Genomic DNA, 5334 nt, shown 5'->3' with positions numbered 1-5334 from the left:
TACCAAGAACGTAGCCTAGCTTTTGCCTTCAATTACAGTTAAATATAAGTATATTATGAGTACATCTAAGTTAGTTTTTTTATTAGATTCTTTCATTAGTAATTTGACTAATTTCAAATGAATAACAAAAAGAATTTCGTGTAAAAGAAGCGGCTAAAAAGTTTTGTTAGCTTAAACCACTCTAACCAATAGTAGCCGCTCTCCTAACCCTAGAGAGAGAGAGACACCGCAGAGACCAGATGTTAGGGTTCTAACCCTAACAGAGAGAAAGCTATTAAAATGCTAAGAAAACTAAGAAATAGAAATTACTGATTTTTTATTGATTCCCTCCAAATGGTAAAGATTACAGTACTTAAAGGAAATGAGAGCAAATACAGCTCTCAAGTGGTCCAAAATAGGTCAGTGTGTCCTTAGTAAAGCTAAGGGTGTGGTGCCAACTAAATGACTCACAGCAATTCTTCCCCCTTAAATAGAAACTTGTCCTCAAGTTTCACTCTCAGTCTTAACACACTGAGGCTTCTCCACAAGTTCAGATGTCAGAGAAATTGCAAGAACAACACCAATAGCTCCATACCCCGCAATCAACATAAGGAGGTGAATCTTCATACCAATAGCTGCAATGCTGTACAAGAAGTGACGTTTGGAAAATTGGAATCCAAACCATTTGCAAGCTAGCTTGGTATCCCCAAAAGTGATCATCGATACTTGTTCACCCAAAATGGCGAGCTGATACGTAGTAGTAGATATGTAATCATCAGTAGCAACTAGCAGACTACTCTTCTCTTGTTTCTTAAGATGATAAGCCAATCTTGATAACTTTGTCTTGTCATTGATCCTCACGTGACAAGCATCATCTGTGAACCCATAAGGAGATTGATGATTCATAAGTGAAAACCTTCCAAGAACAGAATCATCATCACTTATATGATCTTGACAAGGCCCCAAAGCTTTGAGTATCATTGCCAGTAACAAGTTAGATACATGTACGTATATATTTGACATGCCAGTCCCTTTGCCACTGCATATGAGAAGTGCAATTCTGAACAATTGGGGAACAGAGAACCATTTGAGAGAATACTCATCAATACGAAATTCATCATCAATGCTCTTATACTTGTTGAAGCAAGTAACCTGTGCTGCATCCATAATATCAGTTGATTTATCCATCCCAAAATTAACTGTAGTCCTCAACCCAGCTTTGACATGCTTTAGTGCACCCAAATACCGCCACACATCCATGCATGTAGCATTTCTTCTTCTCAAACACCCATTGTATTAGTTGAATTGAGTTATCAGTTTCCTCATACACACAACATAAAATTCTCTTTCTATCACCCAATAAAATACCCAAGCTCAGGACCTCTCTCCACCCAATGGGACCAAGCACTTCAATAAGCTGGATTGTGAGACCATGCACTTCAACAAGAGGAACATCTACATTTATAACAGCTTTCTCATGATTATCAACAATACATTTATACTTGAGACTCTCCAAAATGGCCACACTGTCATCATTCTGAAGAAGCTTCACATGTAGAGGATGAGCCAGCATAAGCAACTTCTCATGCCCTTTGGTCTTGTACTCCAAATTAAGCCAATCTCTGAACATACTACGGCAAAGGTCGACTATACTTTCATCATTTCTGTTCACCATCGAGCTTCTAAATATAATGTCACTAGAGATAAGTAACAGATTATGTTGCAAGTTCAAGCACCCATTTCTAAAACTAGTCACATATACTATTGTCACTAAGTTTCCAATTGCAGATACATACTTTCCCAAAGCAGCCTCTTATACCTTGCAAAATTTGTATTCAGAACAAAAATTGCATCTATTAAGAGAGGGTGACCACTGCCTTTATCATGGACCTCCTTATCAAACACTGAGAAGTAAAGGTGCAGGACACATTGAGTACTCTTCTTTGAACCCTCAATGTAATGCTTAAGCTTTGTACACCCTGGCTGAGGAGTTACATAAGATACAAGTGGAGATACTTGGTTTTCCATGTAGGTGCACCCCAACCTTTGACTCCGAACATTTTGTTGGTGTTCCTTACGACCTCCCCCATATTTTAGAGCATCACTCACAAGCTTATATGTACCCAAAGAAGCTCCCAACTTGCAGTTACGACTCTCCTCTATCATTTAGCTCTTATCTCCACCAACACATGCTAAAGTTAACATGTGCAGGTGGGTTTAGTAACGAGGGCTCAGTGGACAAAGTCGGAGTATTACCATCTGATGCAGCAGAAACAGATGACTCGTTTCCACCACATTTTTCATCTGAGTCTGTGACAATCTGCCCATTAACTCTCCGAGACTCTAAAGGTCCTAGGGGGGGGGGGTGAATAGGCCCTTAACAACTTTTTTTTTTGGTATAAATTCGTTCTCAGGGATAGTAAGGGTTATAGCTATCCTGAATAATAAATACACAATGACAATAAATAAAAGTTGCAGTAAAATAACAATGAACACCAATATGTTTTTTACTCGCAAAAACCCTGCAACCAGGGAGAAAAACTGCATGCCCCTAACTCTTGAGGGACAAACCTTTCCACTATGTAAAACTCACTTCATACAAGATTATAGTTTATTAGGGATACATCAACGACTTGCTATCCTGCCTAAACTACCCACTAGTCTAGATCTATACTTTATCTCTTGTTTCTGAGTACCTCACTCCTTACAAGATTACAGTATAGGATACAGGACTTGCTATCCTACCTAGTCCCAAACTAGTCTAGATCTACCTCTTTTGTCTTTAAGTGGCTACACATGAAGGTATAAGAAGTTTCAACTAAGAACTCATCTATCACTTAACTGATTCTTCTTGAACACTTCTAAGAAGTTTCACTCTCAGAAACTCAACTATCCTAAACTAATTCTTTCATGAGCCCAGCTACCTCAGCGGGATACATCAGAACTCAGCTATCCTCAACTGCTTCTTTCATGAACACTTCCGGGGTTGCTGCACTACCAACTGATCTCATGGTATGCAGAATGCAATGAGTTTATGAGAAGATGTTTTGTTCAGCTCTAAGGTTTATAATCACAAAAGGAAGACTTAGAGACTAATGAACAATGCAAAGTAAAACCAAAAACCCAACAAAGGGAGAAACCCAACAAAGCAAATGTAGAAACTATATTTTGACAACCATTGAGCAAAGGCAGCCTTGCTCAATATATATAGGCTGATGGAGTGCTCTAACAAGAGAGAGACACAAGCCAAAGAGGTGCCACAAGAGGGCAAGCACGAGGGCCAAAGAAAGGAAGGAGTTTTGGACTTTTGTCCTTGGCCAAACTCTGAAAGTGAGAGGTCATATGCAGCTGTCCTAGGCCAAGAAAGAAAGAAACAAAACAATCCTAAACAATGTTTGATTTAAAAGCAAGAGACAAAGGTTTTGCAAACTTTTTCCCAAAAGCATAATACCACAATGGTTTAGCAAACCACCTTTCTCTGATATCAAACAAAGACAGCTGCAAATTTGGTTTGTGTATCACAAACACAGTAAACCACAGGTAAGAGCTAAAACATGGGTCACGGGTTGAGATAAAAGCATCAAACCCTAGACTAATTTGAGCACCAAGGCATGACTTTTATCTTAGTTGTCAATTTGAAATTCAAATGAGGATCTCACCCAGACATAGTTTTTATGGAACAAGGGTAAATAAACATACACCTAAGACAAAACCGAAAAGCTGGAAACCCAGATTTTTAGGACGGCAGACAATACTGCTATCCTCAATGAAAAACCATGAAATGCATATGCATGATATTACCTGAGTTCCTTGAGTTCATGTTGGTTCTTCTACTTCTTCAAACTTGTTCTTCAGATGTGCAAGACCAATCTCTCAATTGTTTTAGGCTTCATAGGTTGTATTTTGTTTTATATAAGGATTGCCAACAACCTTATACCTTCAGACTCATCGCTAGAACTCTGAGAATGACCACCATAATTCTCTGCACCCAAGCAAGATTCGACATTCACTTCTTCAGTTCTTCCATCTTTGTCATGCTTGCTCCTAAGAGCATAATTTATCCTCCATGTATTGCACAATTCATCTGACTTTGGCATTTTCTCAAACAGGTGGGGGGCATGATATTCCCTTCTCTTCACAAACAAACTCGGTCCATGACCATCCTTCTCAACACTGATGTTCTCCTGTTGTCTGAGCTCTATTCTCTTCCTACTATCAATCCCAACCTTCTTATCACCACTCTCTCCCTTTCCATTTGCAAAATTTGTATCAATATATACCACTTGACTCAGTGCCAAATTTAGAACCCACACCATCACAATCATGATTCAAACAGAAATGTTGTTGGTCATGCTTCATATTTTGAGAATAATCACCAGTTGAAAGAGAGTGGCGGTTGTACCTCATGTAGGCCGGAGACGGCGACTCAACCACTGTGTGAACGGTGGGAATAGGGGGCAGAGGCAAGAGAGGCACCATGGTCTGTCTAATTATGATAGAAGGTGGGTGTTGATATAGTGGTTGTTGGTGAAGAAAAGTATTGGGAGTTATGTGATAAGCTTTGGGGGTTTGAAATAAGAGGCTGAGCCGACTGATAATTGGTCGGAGATTTAGGTGGATGGCACTGCTGTGGATGCGAAGCAATATATTGGGGAAGCGGCGATGAATGGGTCTGAGAGACACCTGGAAATTGGGGTGGCAGTGGGTGGCCGTTGATAATCATTGAAGGAGTTTGTGGTTGTGGTGGGTGAGGGTTTGGTTGTGGTGGAGGCGGTTGACAATAGCCTTGAGGGTTAGAGTACCACACGCCTTGGTGGGGGTGGCGGCGGCTGAGGTGGTTGTTGATGCTGCTGGCATCGGTAGGGTTAAGGGTCAGTCGTGGCGAGTGGGGCCGACTGACGTGTCGCGTAACCGGGGTCAAACAACTTCAATTTAATTACCCTGCAATCGTAGTAATATTGACAAGTAGGGATCGTTATAGCCGGGGAAACCAAAGGGCGATCGAAAGAAGATAAACCAAACAACTTATAAACAAGTATTCACATATAAACATCGAAATATTGGGGGCTTAAGATTGATTAATTCTAACAAATAATCTACTGAAAATTAAACCTAAGATTATTATATACAAGTGATCAACATACTCATGCAACACATAACACGAAAAACCATCAAGAACACATAACAACTTCATGCAAGGCCGGGCAGCAACGTTCAAATTATCCTAGACTCTAACCAATTCCGATTCTAATTAGAGCCTTTGCGGTTATCTAATTGTTAAGACTCCTCAAGTATTTAGAACCATCTTTGCGCTTGATCCTAAACATGAATGCTAACTCATTTAAAGACACGTTG

Source organism: Fragaria vesca, linkage group LG2 (genome assembly GCF_000184155.1).
Source record: "Fragaria vesca subsp. vesca linkage group LG2, FraVesHawaii_1.0, whole genome shotgun sequence".
Classification (NCBI taxonomy): Eukaryota; Viridiplantae; Streptophyta; class Magnoliopsida; order Rosales; family Rosaceae; genus Fragaria; species Fragaria vesca.
The sequence above is the reverse complement of the archived record's forward strand: the minus strand, read 5'-3'. Positions refer to the sequence as shown.